The sequence below is a fragment of the Labeo rohita genome, chromosome 13 (assembly GCF_022985175.1).
Source record: "Labeo rohita strain BAU-BD-2019 chromosome 13, IGBB_LRoh.1.0, whole genome shotgun sequence".
In the NCBI taxonomy this organism is placed as follows: domain Eukaryota; kingdom Metazoa; phylum Chordata; class Actinopteri; order Cypriniformes; family Cyprinidae; genus Labeo; species Labeo rohita.
In genome coordinates, this window is record NC_066881.1 from 1,561,914 (window position 1) to 1,579,327 (window position 17,414).

Sequence of the window (17,414 nt, forward strand, 5' to 3'; positions counted from 1 at the left end):
GCTCTCAGGAGCTCAGTGAATTCCAGCGTGGAACTGTGATAGGATGCCACCTGTCCAACAAGTCCAGTCATGAAATTTCCTCGCTCCTAAATATTCCACAGTCAACTGTCAGCTGTATTATAAGAACGTGGAAGCGTTTGGGAACGACAGCAACTCAGCCACGAAGTCGTAGGCCACGTAAACTGACGGAGCAGGGTCAGTGGATGCTGAGGCGCATAGTGCGAAGAGGTCGCCAACTTTCTGCAGAGTCAATCGCTACAGACCTCCAAACTTCAGGTGGCCTTCAGATTAGCTCAAGAACAGTGCGCAGAGAGCTTCGTGGAATGGGTTTCCATGGCCGAGCAGCTGCATCCAAGCCATACATCACCAAGTGCAATGCAAAGCGTCGGATGCAGTGGTTCAAAGCACGCCGCCACTGGACTCTAGAGCAGTGGAGACACGTTCTCTGGAGTGACGAATCGTGCTTCTCCATCTGGCAATCTGATGGACGAGTCTGGGTTTGGCGGTTGCCAGGAGAACGGTACTTGTCTGACTGCATTGTGCCAAATGTAAAGTTTTGTGGAGGGGGGGTTATGGTGTGGGGTTGTTTTTCAGGAGCTGGGCTTGGCCCCTTAGTTCCAGTGAAAGGAACTCTGAATGCTTCAGCATACCAAGACATTTTGGACAATTCCATGCTCCCAACTTTGTGGGAACAGTTTGGAGCTGGCCCCTTCCTCTTCCAACATGACTGTGCACCAGTGCACAAAGCAAGGTCCATAAAGACATGGATGACAGAGTCTGGTGTGGATGAACTTGACTGGCCTGACCTCAACCCGATAGAACACCTCTGGAATGAATTAGAGCGGAGACTGAGAGCCAGGCCCTCTCGTCCAACATCAGTGTGTGACCTCACAAATGCACTTCTGGAAGAATGGTCAAAAATTCCCATAAACACACTCCTAAACCTTGTGGACAGCCTTCCCAGAAGAGTTGAAGCTGTTATAGCTGCAAAGGGTGGACCGACGTCATATTGAACCCTATGGATTAGGAATGGGATGTCACTTAAGTTCATATGCGAGTCAAGGCAGGTGAGCGAATACTTTTGGCAATATAGTGTATTTTCTAGTTTACGAAACCTTCTGAGTCTCAAATATTAAATGTCATTTTCTTACTGCATAACAACCCATGTCAGCCCAACATAATTTCCCTAAATGTTTTCCCATAAGCTCTGCAGCATGGATAAATTATGCACTTGTTGTTGTTTTATTGTTTATTTTGCTGTTTGCTAACTTCATGCTGACACATATTAAGTGCCCCTAAAAGTATATATACAGAAAACTGTAAGTAGATGTGCTATGCTACAAAATGAAGAATCAAAAAATCTGGTGTTGTCTTGATGGTTTTATGGGCTAAATCAGGCATTTTTGTATATGTAACAGCATATAGTTTTGGAAGTAGCTATTAACACACTATTAACTACAGCTTTTTGCCTCAATAAACTCCTAATTTGCTGCTTATTAATACATTGTTAAATTCAGGTATTGAGTTGGATTAGGAATGTAGAATATGGTCATGCAGAATATGTGCTTTATAAGTACTAATAAACAGCCAGTATGTTAATAATAGCATGCTAATAAGTAACTAGTTAATAGTGAGAATTGTTCCTTATACTAAAGTGTTACTAGCGATTCTGTCCTAAACCCTCCTGTTAAGACTTCTGTTATCTCTTCTTTCGAGTGTGAAAATTTTCTTAACCTCTTTTCTCACAAAATCAATACTACTCAAGCCCAGGTTTTTACCTCGATACAGCCTGTACTTGATCCCTCTTTATCCTGTTCACAGTGGAGTGAATTTGAGCCAGTCTCCCTTCAGACATGTAGAGAAATCACTTTAAAATTGAAACCTACTTTTTCTTTTCATGACATTCTTCCTTCCCGTTTTCTAAAACACATTTTTTAAACAGTCAGGTCATCATTAATAACTGTCTAGTGACTGGGATGCTTCCAGCCTGCTTTAAATTCGCCACTGTGTCTCCCATCCTCAAAAAAAACAAAAAAAAAACAAAACTTGATGCTCACTTGATGCCGCAATATATGCAAATTATAGATCCATGTTTCATTTTTACACTTATCCACTCTCAAAAAAGCTTTTCATACAGTTTTTACAGAAGAATTGCCTGCAAATCAATTCCTTCTATGATATTTTCAGTCCAGCTTTGAAACACTTCATAGCACTGAGTCTACTCTTTTAAACATTTCAGTGATATTTTAATGACCACAAACACTGCTAATACCATGGCCTTGCTGCTCCTAGATTTGAGTTCAGCTTTTGACTTTGTGGGTCACAGGATTCTGTTATCTGCTTGAGCACTCGATTGGTATCACAGGAATGGTATTGAAATGGATCCAATCTTTTCTGTCAGTTTAGGTGTCCTTTCAAACATTGGCAAAAAGTAATCCATAAAGACAGTGTAACAAAAACACAACACAATAGGTCCAATACTGCAACAACAAAATACAAAGTGAGCATGGTATAAATAGTGATGAGCCAATGAGTAAATGACCTAAAGCTGATGATAATCAGTACAGAAAAGACTGAGCAAAGGACTATGGGAAATAGAGTTCATGGCATGTATCATGCCCCCACCCCCCTCTGGACTCTGAGGATTCCTGGACTGGAGAGGATTCTGGAGTGGACTCTGAGAACTCCTGGACTGGAACGGGTTCATGAGTGGACTCTGAGGGTTTCCAAACTGGAGCAGGCTCTGGAGTGGACTCTAAACGCTCTCGGACTGGAGCGGGCTCAGGAGTGTATCTGAGGACTCCTGGACTGGAGTGGGCTCTGGAGTGGACTTTGAAAACTCCTGGACCAACAAAGCAGGAAGCTCAAGTGGAGTCAGCAAAGCAGAAAGCATTGGTGGGGCCAGTAGGTCAAGGAGTTTGGTTGGAGCTGGCAAAGCAAGGAGCCTGGGTGGAGCCAGCAGAGGAAGGATCACAGGATAGACAAAGAGAGCGGGCAGCTCAGTAACTTCTAGGATCACCAGAGTCGGGTCCTCCAGAACCACCGGACTTGGGACCACCAGAGTCGAATCCTCCAAGACCACCAGACTTGAGACCACCGGAGTCAGGTCCTCCAGGACCACCTGATCAGAGACCACTGGAGCGGACCTTGCTACCCTCCTCATGCTTGACCTTCGCTTTGCAAGACAGTGAAGATTCACTATCAACTGGAGGGGGCTCTGACATCTCCGGGGGCACTGCAATAGGCTCAGACCAACACTGCATTAGTAAAATGCGGTAACAGAGATAATCAATGAATTCCCAATAATCAAGAGTCTTGAGCCCCTCCATTTCCCAAGGAGGCAAGGGGTTATCAAGGCAATCATTAAAAATCTTGCTGAGCTCGGAATTACCAAGTTCCAGTCCTACCACCAAAGTCCAGAAAGTCTGTGCAAGACCTCCTACTCCCATCCCCTGTTGGCAAAGAGCCATCAACATCTGGAGCGGTGCCTTTTGCTCTTTCTTTGATGCCGGAGGATTCCCTGTGTAAGGGATAATGTACATCTAGCTGGTTATTATCGCAGAATAAAGCCAGACAGACTTATCAAAGCAGAGAGCTGTTGTAAAAGACCAAAGGGCATTATTTTGCATTAACAAGGGGCTGGATGTACATGATCCCACTTATTACATGGCTACTTGCTACAAAACTAAAATACTGATTTGAGTTGAAATATTTAAACACAAAACTTTCGTGGAGAAAGCAGTTGCTAGCAAGTGGCAAGTTCAAACTAGACGGACATTAAAGGAACAATATGTAAGTTTTTGCCGCTAGAGGGCACATATTTAAAACAAACAAAGAAACAAAAGTGTAGTTTGATGACGGCATGTTTGAGTGTGGAATCACGGGAGTTGTTGTCTTCATCCCCACAGCCGATGCACTCCAATGGGACTCGGGCAGAAATCATGTCCACGGATGAGCTAATGTATTAAAAGACTTATTAAGTTCACTGTATGTAAGAAAAAGCAGCGCTGTTTTATCATACTAGATGCATTTGAGTGTGTTGAAAGTTTTCTGTTATAATGCTACTCTGTGCGTTTGTCACCTGTCATCATCAAAAATATTAAAACTCTAGTGGTTTTTGGATATTTTAATCAGAAAATCGTACATATTGTGCGTTTCATAGATATGGTATAGTCATACTAGTTGTCAAATGTCATTGCAACACATAAATAATTATGGCGATAAAAAATATTGATTTAAGATGGAACTGTTTTAAAATCCTAACAGTTTATTAGGTATTTTACAATCCATTACAGTGCACAAAACAATTGTCGCAAAATGGCAGCAGCTGTGTTTGTATAAAACAAGACTACAGGTCTGCGATACCAGGATGACATAAATAATTGTACAGAGTATATTGATTTGAGTTTTAATATTTTATTAGCCAGCCAAATGCAAAGCTTACATGAAGAAAACGTTCCTAGCAAGCAACCAGTGCTGACTGCAGTTACCTGTAATGTGGTGACTGACCAATCAGAATCGAGTATTCCACAGAGCCGTGTAATAAATTAACAATATCACACTCATAGACGTGAGATATGGCTGTATATCGGCACTGCTGTGATTCAGCCGTAGCGTGCAAATATACAGACATATCTCACGTCTATGAGTGTGATATTGCATTTATACAACAGTTCGATGGCACAAGTTTGTAAATACGCAAAAAAGAACATCTAATGCCATCGCCATCTAATGGAGGAACAATCTAACTAAAATCACCATCACGAACACAGACACCATTTCTCAGTACTAAACACTTTTAAAGGGGTCGTATTAAGCTCTTTTACAAAGTCATAATTTTGTTTTGGGGGTGTACTAGAACAACTCATGCTTGGTGGTTCGAAATACACATTATTTTTCATATAATTTACATTATTACAATACCTTTCTCCCAGCCTGGCACAAATAGCTTGATTAGTTCCGGGTTTAATGAAGGCCCGCCATCCAAAAAACGAATGTGTTGTGATTGGTTAGCTGTCCCACTGTGTTGCGAACAGCTTAGATGGTGTTTCAGTACTGTCACGCCCCTTGTCAAGAAGCAAGTTCCATGTACAACTGTTAGCACAAGCTAGATTAAAGTGATTCCAATGTTTTAAATATGGATATTTTTCTTACAAAAACGCATCGATTTGCTATTGACCCTCCGGAGCCGTGTGAGACACTTTTATTATGGATGGATGCACTTTATTGGACTTGTTTTGGACTGATGAAGACAAACACCCGTCTATGCCGTTCTAAAGCTTGGGAGTGCCAGGATAAAATTTAGTATAACTCTGATTGCAATCGTCTGAAAGAAGGAAGTCATAGGATGCATGGAGGGTGAGTAAATAATACACTACAGTAGTGTTGGGTCCTATCGTCAACCTGCAAGATCCCCAATACATGATATTATCGTGCTAATTTAATTATTTACATACCTAGTTTTGTTGCCCAAAACCAGCTCCAGCATAATGCTAAAAGCAGTTTAACATTATCAAAGAACATCATCACTGATTAGTCTAACCTATTCTAGTGCAAGTTTATGCGTTTTAAAAAACACTTGCGTTATAAGTGAAGCTATCTACACTGTATGATAAATAAATCTCTTACCACACACTGCACACGTCTGCGGCGCATTACAGCTCTGACACGGCTACTCTAGTCAATGCTTGTGTTTATACCTGCTGCACTGCAGCTCGTTGAAACTGCACTGCACTGCACTGCATCGCTAAAGTTAAGCTAATCCCCCACCTCGTCCCTACACACCCCCCCATCAATTTGAATTTTCGTAGGTGGAATTTATTTTAATGATATTCTAATGGGCTGTGTAGTGACATCAGAACATGCGGAAAACAAACGTTGTAGTCCAAAGGAGCTGTTCATTGTAGTTCTTGAAAAGGGATTTTTAAAAAAAAAATCTCCCTTTGGAGTGGACTTTGATGTTTGTAACTTTGTAGATCTTTTTATGCCCAAACATACACACCGCACACTGTCTAAAATTCAAAAAGTGAAAAAGCATAATAGCACCCCTTTAAATTGTTATGAAGCGGACGGGACACAGATGGTAAGTATATGCAATAACAGTTTATTATAAATGAGTTCAACAGACAGGATGAGAAGAACAGGTAAGTAGACAATCTTGAGAGAGTTTGAGAGCGTAGAATGAGAATGTAACCAGTTCTGTTTCCGTTGTATCCACAGATGATCCGACGACGACGAAGCCAATGACAAACACCACAATCACACACCACAACTCACGGGAGGACACGAGGAAGGCGATCGCTGGGAATCTGAAGGAGAACGAGGAACCAACAAGGAGATAACAGGTAAATGCAAACAGGTAAGTATGACAGGTAATAAGTTGAGATCAGCGAGTCCACTTCGAATAGTCGAGCTTGGACAGGGACTGCAGGTTGGTGTGTGCTTTTATGTGGTGCTTGATTGATGAGATGATAGCTGTCAGGTGCTGGTGATCAGAACTCGGGTGATTGTGAGCGTTGCGTTGTAGTGAGGGTGGAGCCTGGCGTGGATGTAACATAAATACTACTATTTTTATATAAAATATTATTTATTAAATAATAATAATTAATAAACAACAGCCATCATAAAAGTTGCTAAGCAATTCAGTCAAACATACAAAGACCGCACTCTGATATACAACATAGAATTTACATGACGAGATTTTGCCAAAACTATTTGCTCTGGAACAAATAATAGTTTAATGAGACCAAAGACTACCCATTAGAGTTGCCCAAAACTAATTATATCTCATGTTTAACCACTATAGCGACATCAGAGCCAACAGTATATTCCAGAAGATCTGGCCGAGGTGAGGTGCTCTCGGGTGGATTCATGAGTGCTGAACAGTTTCTGATGCCCTGGAGTTCACATGTCTGAAAACATTGACACAAATTTTCAAATAGACGCTACCTTTATTAACAAACTGCATTACAAGTACATTCTCGCCTGATCTGTGACACCTAAACTGTATTATTTATAAAATTACAGTGGATTTGGGTGTCCGCCATGGATTCTCCATAGATAATAGTCTTAAATTAGACAAACAAATTCACACCATAGTTAGTACCATTTTTATCATATGCCCTCTCAGTAGAAATCGCATTCCGATGGGGTCCCCGTGGGGCTTCAATTGTGCCTAAAAATGCTACCGCCTGTTACATATCGACTCATCACAGTCTCATTTAGAAGAGTTTTACTGCATTGCTTCTGCCATCCATCCGTACAAAGAGCGCTTGTGTGGGTCATGTTTGTGAAGTGTTAACCGGAGTCTGACTCAACACACTCAATCTTTCCACTGGATTCTTTTCCTCTAATTACTCCTCTTCAAGTAAGCGCAAAAATTAAATATCAGTCACAGCCGTGAGCACGCAATTCGGCATCAGCTCTTAATTGCTTTACTTAGGCTTGTTCTCCTTGCTGTGTTTAATTGGTTGTCATGACGAACTTCACATGCAGCAGCGAGGGAGGGAAATCGCAAAAGCCACCATGACAAAAGAAGACTAGAACAGCCAAGAGAACTGACTCTCCCACATCGAGACGTGCCACGTCAGCCAAGCAGTGCTGAAGAAGTCAGGATTTTGTGTGTTTTGGTCCTGCTATATTCAAGGACAAAGGCAGCCGGGCTTGTGGACGTTCGGACACTTGTCACAGGTGAAGAACGGCTCTCATTTTGACTGGCCTTCTGCTTTGATGGAGAGGTGTGATTTCATCTGACAGATGCCACCTGATGTTTCTGCAATATCTGAAAAGTATCATAAAATAAAAAATGTAAAAACAGAAAGAAAACTAGAATAAAATATATAAATAAATATAAAACAATAGAATGCATTTTATAGTTATTTATTACTTAATGAAACATTAAGAGCAGTAGAGTGGTTTTGTTGTTTCTTGCAGCATAAAGGCAGACACATCTATTAGGCTGCTTTTGCAGTGCAAGACCTGATGCATAGATCTAATATTTTGACACAAATCTAATTTACAGTCACTAAAAACATATCTAACTGTGTTTACTTGCTAAAACACCACTACCATGGCCAAGAAGTGTATTTATGATGCACACATCCATATGCAGACAATCAAAAGCAGCATTTCTTTTTCTTTTTTTACATTTTTAAATCGACTTAGTAATGAAGCAGCGGTACTAGGCATAGCTAATCATACTTTATTTAAATACAATTACGACTATTATTATGACTTTGCTTATGTATGAGTTGCTGTTAATGCAGAGCTTTGCAAATTAGTCACTTCCATTTTCATTAGGATGCTGCATTTAAAGGCAGCTGTCTTTGTAGGCTGTAGACAGCATGGCAGTTGAGTAAAGTTTTTGTTAGCCTCTGGTAGTGATGGTCAGTGTACAAGTAATTCATTTCTGCTCTAGCCGTGTCACCACAAGAACTATCTACCAATGATCAGTACACAGTTATGCCTGCCTAACAGTACAAGATGATTTTCTTTGCAGGTCAGATAACAGGAGAACCAAAACAGGTTACATAAGAAATAATCCATAGAACATAAACAAGAGGGAAAAATAATATTTCTTAGCATTAAACTGAACTATAAATACATTCAAAAGTACTTCATTTAGCTAAAACTCAATTACATAAAACAATTCAAATAAGAAACAATTTAAATATCTTACTGCTAAGTAGCTATCAATAAAACAAGCACACATGCATGTATGATTAACAGATTGCGGTGTAGTGTGCACAGACGTTACTTTAAATAAGGTGAATTCAGATTAATTGGGACATTTTTGTTGCTTTGGGAATTCATCCTTAAGCAGAAGATAGTCTTCATGTTTTTGGTCCACCTTCAATCTAACTACAGGCTTATTTATCTCACAAAATTACAGTAATTAATGTTCTATTGATATATATATATATATATATATATATATACAGTCATTGCCAAAAATATCGGCACCCTTGCAATTCTGTCAGAAAATGCAACACTTCTCTCAGAAAATTGTTCCAGTTGCAAATGCTTTGGTATTCACGTGCTTATGGTTTTTGTTTGCACTGCAACAACACACACACAAAAAAAAAAAAAAAAAAAAAAAGAAAAAAAAAAACAGAGAAGAAAAGTCAAACTTGATAAAATTTCACACAGAACTCAAATATTGGTATCTTGTCAAAATTGTAAGAAATAATTGCTTTTCAAGCGTGTGATGCTTCTGTAATTTGTATTTAGACACACCTGTGGCAAAGTAACAGGTGTGGGCAATATAGTAATCACACTTGTAACCAGTTAAAATGGAGAAAAGTTGACTCAGCCTTTGTGTTGTGTGTCACACTGAGCATGGAGCAAAGAAAGAAGTGTAAAGTTCTGTGGATTTGAGAGAAAAAATGGACAATCTCAAGGCTACGAGTCCATCTCCAGAGATCTTAATGTTCCTGTTTCCACTGTGAGCAATATCATCTAGAGGTTTATAGCCCATGGCACTGTAGCTAACCTCCCTGGACGTGGATGGAAGAGCAAAATTAATTAAAAATTTCAACAAAGGATTGCTCAAATAGTGGATAAAGAACACTGATTAACTTCCAAACAAATTCAAGAAGATCTGCAGACACAGGGTACAACAGTGTCAGCTCACACTGTCTGTCACCATCTGAATGAAAAGTGACGCTATGGTAGGAGACTCAGGAGGACACCACTGCTGACACAAAGGCATAAAAAAACAAGACTGGAGTTTGTCAAAACTTCTGTGACAATACCACAATCCTTCTGGGAGAACATACTGTGGACAGATGAGACAAAAGCAGAGCTTTTTTTCCTACAGTCAAACGTGGTGGAGGTTCAGAGATGTTTTGTGGTTGCTTTGCTGCTTCTGGCACTGGATGCCTTGATTGTATCTATTCATACAATCAAGGCATCCAGTGCCAGAAGCAGCAAAGCAACCACAAAACATCTTTGAACCTCCACCACGTTTGACTATCATGAAGTCTGATGATTACTAAATAGTTTTGGGGCGCAACATAGTGGCCAGTGTCAGAAAGCTGCATCTCCATTACAGGTCATGGGTCTTCTAGCAGGACAATGACCCGAAACACACTTCAAAAAGCACTTAGAAATGGTTACAAACAAAGTGCTGGAGAGTTTTGACTTTTCTTCTCTGTTTTTTTTTTTGTGTGTGTGTGTGTGTGTGTGTGTGTCAGGCATTCACCACAGCCACCCTCACAAGCCACGCCTCTGGGAGCTCCTCCCACCCGTTCCACGTCACCTTAATTCTGACTACATGCACCTGTTCCCACCTGCCACTCCCTATAAATAGGACTGTTTGACCAGTTTACGTTTGTCGGGTCTCAAGCTCGCACCGGACTCCCTATGGTCGTTCTCCTGCGTTTTGGTACCTCCCTGTTCCTTATTCTCCGCGTGGCTGCCAGTATCTGGACTCCTTCACACTCTCACCGCATCAAGGACAGTCAGCTAAGATATTACTCTTGTCTCAATCCCACTACTGCTCTATTGCTGTCAATAAACCCTGTTTCTCTTTGTCGCTTACCTCTCGTCTCCTCCTGTGTGTTTGTGTGTGTGTGACAGTGTGTGTGTGTGTTGTTCCAATGCAAACAAATAAATAAATAAACATGTGAGTACCAAAACATTTGCAACTGCAACCATTTTCTGAGAGAAGTGTTGCATTTTCTGACAGAATTGCAAGGGTGCTGATATTTTTGTCCATGATTGTAAATATATTAGACGTTTTAGATATTTATTGATTTATTCAGTTATTAGATATTGTAGATATTAATCTTCAGCCAAAAACGCATAAAATAACACGTTTTTGATTTCAAATCTTCTACTGTCCATTAACAATAAGAAGCAAAACATGCTGGGAAAATTATATCTGCTGTAACTGATTCAGTTTGAGTTATGTTATGACTCAATATAATTAGTTATTGACTTCACAAAACTTTTTTCTAGTAAGTCATGAACTTTTAGTATTTATATAAAATTAACTTGTTTCATTTGAGAGTTTCAGATGAAGTGAAAGTGACAGGCTTGCAATGGTTATGGAAAATCAATCTATGGTAATTGTTTCTCATGGGGAAATAAGGTCATTTTAACTTTACAGGGTCTAGTCTGTGATTTTATTGCTGTCTAAATCCAGAATATTTGTGTTTTACTCTGATCACCTGCATAAAAAATCAGGGCTAAATTGCCTACCTTTTATATTTTTATTTATTTATTTATTTATTTATTTATTTATTTATTATTTTTTTGACAAACGCCAAGTGTGTTACTTTAATTGCCATCTGAATCCACATGTCTGAGTTTACAAAAAGGGGTCAATCCAGAAGTCGGTTTGTAAATCCTTTTTGACCACTGTTAAGCACCGTACAGTAACTATAGCATTTAGCTAAGAATCACATCATCCCAAAATGGCATGAGCTGATCTCTGTTTCTGGTCTGTTTCATCTGTTCTCTGTTTCATCACATTTAAATCGTTTGCTTCTGCATTTGCTGTAAGCACGTATCGCAGCACGCTGTCAAAAACCCTCCACCTCCCCCAGCTCCACCTGTCTAGATCTGCTGTATGTAGCACTGTCATATCCACTACCATGACAAACTATTCTGTGAGTTGTCATGATTAAAATAAATGTATATAAACCCATTAGTTGAAGTAGTCAGGTCAAGTGTTTACCTTGTGAAAGGATTATTTTGGATTTAGTCAACCACCCACATCAACCCAAACAAACTGAAGGGAAACCTGCTGTATGAGCTTGGACAGTTTGTCCATTATTGTTACTCTGGACTCAAAACAGCTGAAAACAGCTCATTCAGGAAGCACACAGTGCTAGATCCACGTCAGACTGAATCACCGCCACTGATCTCACAGATCTGAGTCTCCATAAAAGGTTACAGGTCATTTCTCAGCGGGAAAACAGAGACTCTTTTAGAAGATTTATTACAATGAATTAAGGATAGTAATTGTATGCATTCGAAAATGTCTGTATGTAATAAAAATGATTGCCGTTGGTTGCTGTAATGTATATATTGTAAAAGATCTTGCTTTTCATATCCAGCAAACACAGAATGCTTTAGGGACTTCAAATTAACTTGTTTTATTGAAAGAGAAATCCTCATACTGTGAATGCGTGTGAGATTCAGGGTCTCCATAAGCATTCTGAACAAAGACAGATGAATATGATGTAATTATTCGAGCAGAGCAGCAGAGACACACATGAAATACCCTTCGAATGAGTGACTCATCCTTGTTCTTTTCTCTTCTGTACATTATGGGATGTCAATACTTTAGATTCATGTGCTGCTAATGCAAACCCTCCAGTCAGGATTCATTTATACACAGAACAGAGAAGCATTGAGAGAAATGCAGAAAGACAGAACAGAAAGTAGAAAGAAACTATATGAGAAAGTCTTTTGAGGACACAAAAGCAGCAGCTTAGTTTAATTAACGCTTGTCTATCAATAAAATGAGCATACAGTGTGACAACTGAACAGCTTATCCTAAATGTTAATTAGCTTTTATTAATTTTGTAGCTGGTTTTCTGAAGGCCTCTGTGTGTCTTAAAGATGTCAGACAGACTTCTGATGTTCCCTTAAATGGATAGTTCACCCAGAAATGACAATTCTGTCATTTGGTCACCCTTGTGTTCTTCAAAATCTTCTTCCACAAAGTTATTTTGTTGAATGTTTAGGCTGCTGTTTTCCATAAACTGAACACCAGAACTGCCATATAAGCAACTCAAAAGCATCATAAAAGTATATTAGTGTCAAAGGAAAATGCACAGGAGTGATTTTCTTACTTCCCAAACAAATGTAGTCAACAAATAAAGATTACAAATTAAATGAATGGTGCAGATTGGTCTGGTTTTGCATACATAGCAAAAATGTGTTATGCTGATAAAATCGAACTTTTCCCAAAGCGCTCATTTTTGATAAATTAAATATATAAACTGGACCTTCTGCTTTGGATTTATTCTTTATTTATTTGTTTATTTATTTATTTATTTAATGCTGTAGCTATAGGCAGTTACAAATTGTACTGATTACACATTACATGATGAAAATTTTATTTAGTAACTTAATCTTGGTTAGTTATTTTAGGCAATGTATTCTAGTAATGCATTCTTTTTAGATTGCTTCTTAAACTTACCATTAAATGTACCATACTGATATACAAACAAGCAAAAAGAAAGAAAATATATCCCATTATTTGATATTAACATCATAAGCAGTAAACATGATATTTGTCAGGCATTCACTACAGCCACCTCCACCTGCCATTTCACCTATAGCACCGCCCACCCGTTCCTCATCACCGGAGTTCTGAATACACACACCTGTACCCAATTAGCCATGCCCTATAAAAGACTCTGCCTCAGTCCTTCACTGTCTGGTCTACTGTTCACGTCCCCTACGCTAGCTCCAGACCCATGCTATTTCTCCAAGGACTCGCCGGTGCTTATGACTGCCTCTCTGCTCACCCCTTCGGACTTCACTCTACTTATCATTACAAGGACAGTCAGATAAGATTCCTGAGTCATCTTTACATCCTGCATTCTGTTTGCTCTCAGTCTGTTAATAAAGATTCTACTGTTTACACTTACCGCTGCTTCTGGTCTCATCCCTGTTTATACGTGACAGAAGACCAGACCGACACCGAACATGAGCGCCGAGGCACCCGCTACATCCGACCCACTCATGGAACTGGTGAATGCCTTCAAGGCGGCTTTGAGACCAACATCCACGCCGCCTTCTGCCTCAGGTTGTCCCATGGCCATGCCCGCAATGTTTGCGGGTGAAGCGGCTGAGTGTAGCGGTTTTCTTCTGCAAATCAACTTATACATCCAGATGCAACCACAACAATTCCTGTCGGAGAATGACAAAGTTGCCTTTTTGATTTCACTCTTCACCGGTAAAGCTCTCCAATGGGCAAAGGCTATCTGGAACTCTAATAATCCCATTATTAACTCATCTGAACAATTTACCGATCACTTCTCCGAAGTTTTCAGCACCGCTACAAACACGCTAACCACTTCCGATCAGCTATTCCGTCTCCACCAAGGTTCTTCAGTGAACGACTACACTCTCCACTTCCGCACGCTGACGGTGGCTAGTGGCTGGAATGAGATTGTGGTACTGGGCGCCTACCAGCAAGGACTCAACCCAGAGAACTGCGTGGCAATGGCGCTATACGGTGACTCCATTGGGCTGGAGTCCTTCCTACAACGGACCACCCGAGTTTCCCAGCGACTAGCCACCTGCCAGCCACCAGTAACCGCTCCTCAGCCCGCTTCGGTGGCTGCTTGTTATCCAGTACTAGAACCGATGCAAGTGGACTCAACTTGCCTCTCACGAACAGCTGGAGCAGTTTCCTCCCGTGGGCCGAGTACGCACAAAACTCCCTCCGCCAAGATACCACCATCTTAACACCTTTCCAGTGCGTACTCTGATATCAGCCTCTGCTGTTTCCCTGGACGGAGGAACCCTCTAATGTTCCAGCTGTAGACCACTGGTTTCAAGAGAGTGTGGGACTCCGCACACCATCTCCAGCGGGCAGTTTGTCGTCACAAGAGCTTCACTGATGCCAAGAGGAGGGCAGCACCCTTATGCCAACCAGGGGATCAAGTCTGGCTCTCCACCCGTGACCTGCGACTGCCCTGCCGCAAGCTGAGTCCCCGCTACATTGGTCTATTCCGCATCCTGAGGCAGATCAACGAAGTGACATTTCAGCTTCAGCTCCCACCCAGGTACCGCGTTCACCCCACCTTCCACGTCTCCCTGCTAAAAGCATTTTCTCCCTCTGCCACAGACACCCCTGGAGCTGAAGCGGAACCCCCTTCTCCGGAAATCTTGGACCAGCCTTCCATCTACACGGTTCACGAGATCCTGGACTCATGGCGTCGAGGGGGCTGCCTGGAATACCTCATTGACTAGGAGGGGTACGGTCCTGAGGAACGATCCTGGGTGACCCGAGATGATGTACTCGACCCATCACTATTGCTGGAATTCCATCACAGCCACCCGGATCGCCCTGCCCCTCACAGTTGCGGCTGCCCTCGGCATCCTGTTAGGGTGTCGGGAGCCGCCCCTGGAGGAGGGGGTAATGTCTCCCTCAGTCCTTCACTGTCTGGTCTACTGTTCACATCCCCTACGCTAGCTCCAGACCCATGCTATTTCTCCAAGGACTCTCCGGTGCTTAGGACTGCCTCTCTGCTCACCCCTTCGGACTTCGCGCTACTCATTAAAAGGACAGTCAGATAAGATTCCTGAGTCATCTTTACATCCTGCATTGTTTACTCTCAATCTGTTAATAAAGATTCTACTGTTTACACTTACCGCTGCTTCTGGTCTCATCCCTGTTTATATGTGACAATATTACACCAGAGTTACCCTAACTTGGGTTCATGTAAGAACTGCAGTGGGTTCATGAGTTAATAGAACGCTATTAATTCAGCCTTAAAAATGTGAAATAAAAATAGATACAAAAACAAAAAATGCATGTCAATGTGACCAATAACTGACACTGGAGAACTGTGAACATGAAAATGTCTTGTTAAATGAATGAAATAAACTTATGTCGAAGGTTTTTTTTTTTTTTTTTTTTTTTTTTTTTTTTTTGTTTACATTACATTTACATTCTATATTTTCAATATAGTTGAAGCTGAATGCTATGACATGCTATCCTATGATTTTTGGAAAGAAAACTTTTAAAGGAGAAAAAAGAAGCATTAGGGAAAATCTAATTCTGAATGATTTGCTGACATTTTATGAACCATATGTAATCCATAAAAAGTAACTGTAATCTACAAGTACTCAATTTTTGGAATCAGATTACATAATCCAAATTACAAGTATGTGGTTTCTGGAATATGCTTTTAAAATCTTGTACTGCATTGTGATCTACCTGCAAACAAAACAAAGCAATGCTGAAAGATTTTGTGCTTGTTTGGTGCATCTATTCACACACCCGACACAAGTGATGTCATTAGCAGAGCGAGACATCAGTCTTATGTGTCACAGTGGTTGTTTTGGCCTTTCGTTCATGTCACTGAGGAACAAACAAGCCCTGTTTACAATGCAAATCTCTGACAAAACCCACAAATCAATACTAAGGAGGCATGTGAAGTGGGAAAGGACGAGCGTTTTGCAGTCCAGTCAGATGTCACAGGTCCTGCCACATGCACACCGACCACATGCTTTATTTTGGCCAAAGCTAAACGACGTGTGACTTAACGAATTGGAAGAAATTATTTCACTCGCAAAACTGCCTGTAATGACTCTGCCTTGACGACCGTGCTGTTTTGCATTGGTGGAGGAAAGCAGTTAAGTGGCGTTACGGCACTGTCTCGGAAGTACTGAAGCCTGCCATTACCTGTTTCTGGCCCATTTCTCTCAAGGGGAAAAGCAATGAGCACAGTGCATTTAGACCGTGACGCTTCCTCAAACACGGCCGTCACTATGGTGACCAGCACACCACGCTCATGAGGGCTGATTTCATCAGGTGTAAGTAACATTGTTTTAGAAAATAACACCTGTAATGTGTCCAATAAAACCCTTTTTTCCCGTGTCTATATCTGTCTGTGCTATAAAAACACACTCATTTTGTATCATTGTTCCCGTCATAAAAAGCTTTAGTGGGCTTTCACAAAACCCAAACTGTTGTTGCATCTTTTTTTTAAGGCGAAGGCTGGCTCATTTGATGCTTGCGCTCATATAATGATTTGAGTGCTGTATGCTGATGATTGTTTTTTTTTTTTTTATTTCACTTACATTATTCACAACAGGCATACCATAAATGTGTTTAATATATATTTTTTTTATTTCACTTACATTATTCACAACAGGCATACCATAAATGTGTTTAATATATTTTGTGGCCTAAAAAGGTAGCAGAAGCATGTGTTAGGAAGTCTGTTTAGATGGTTGATGTGTTGAAAAAAAAAAAAGATCTGAAAATAGAGCCTTACTGGACTGCTATGTTTCAACAAAGAATCATCTTTTTCACATGGTGTGTCTTCCACACATGTCTAGGCCTCCTGTACTGTTCGTTTGGAGGTCACACTTAAACTGCTTAAGTATCCCTTACCAAAAAGTAGTATACTTCAAGTTTAGTATAAGTTATATAAACTATATTTTTTAGTATACTTTATGTAGTATGTATACAAATATCAGTGTACTAGTAGTATACTTGTAAGTGTACTATTTCAGTACTCCTTGGGACTAAATTGGCCCACTTTCTAGTATAAAAGTATACATTTAATTATACTTTAAGTATGACAGTAGTACACTTTGAATACACAACTAGTTTACATCTGTGTTTTTAGCTTTACTGCAACTGAACTAAAAGTGAATTTATAGGTATACTGATAGTTTACTCATTAAATTATTGTAGTAGCATTTTAAGTCCACTT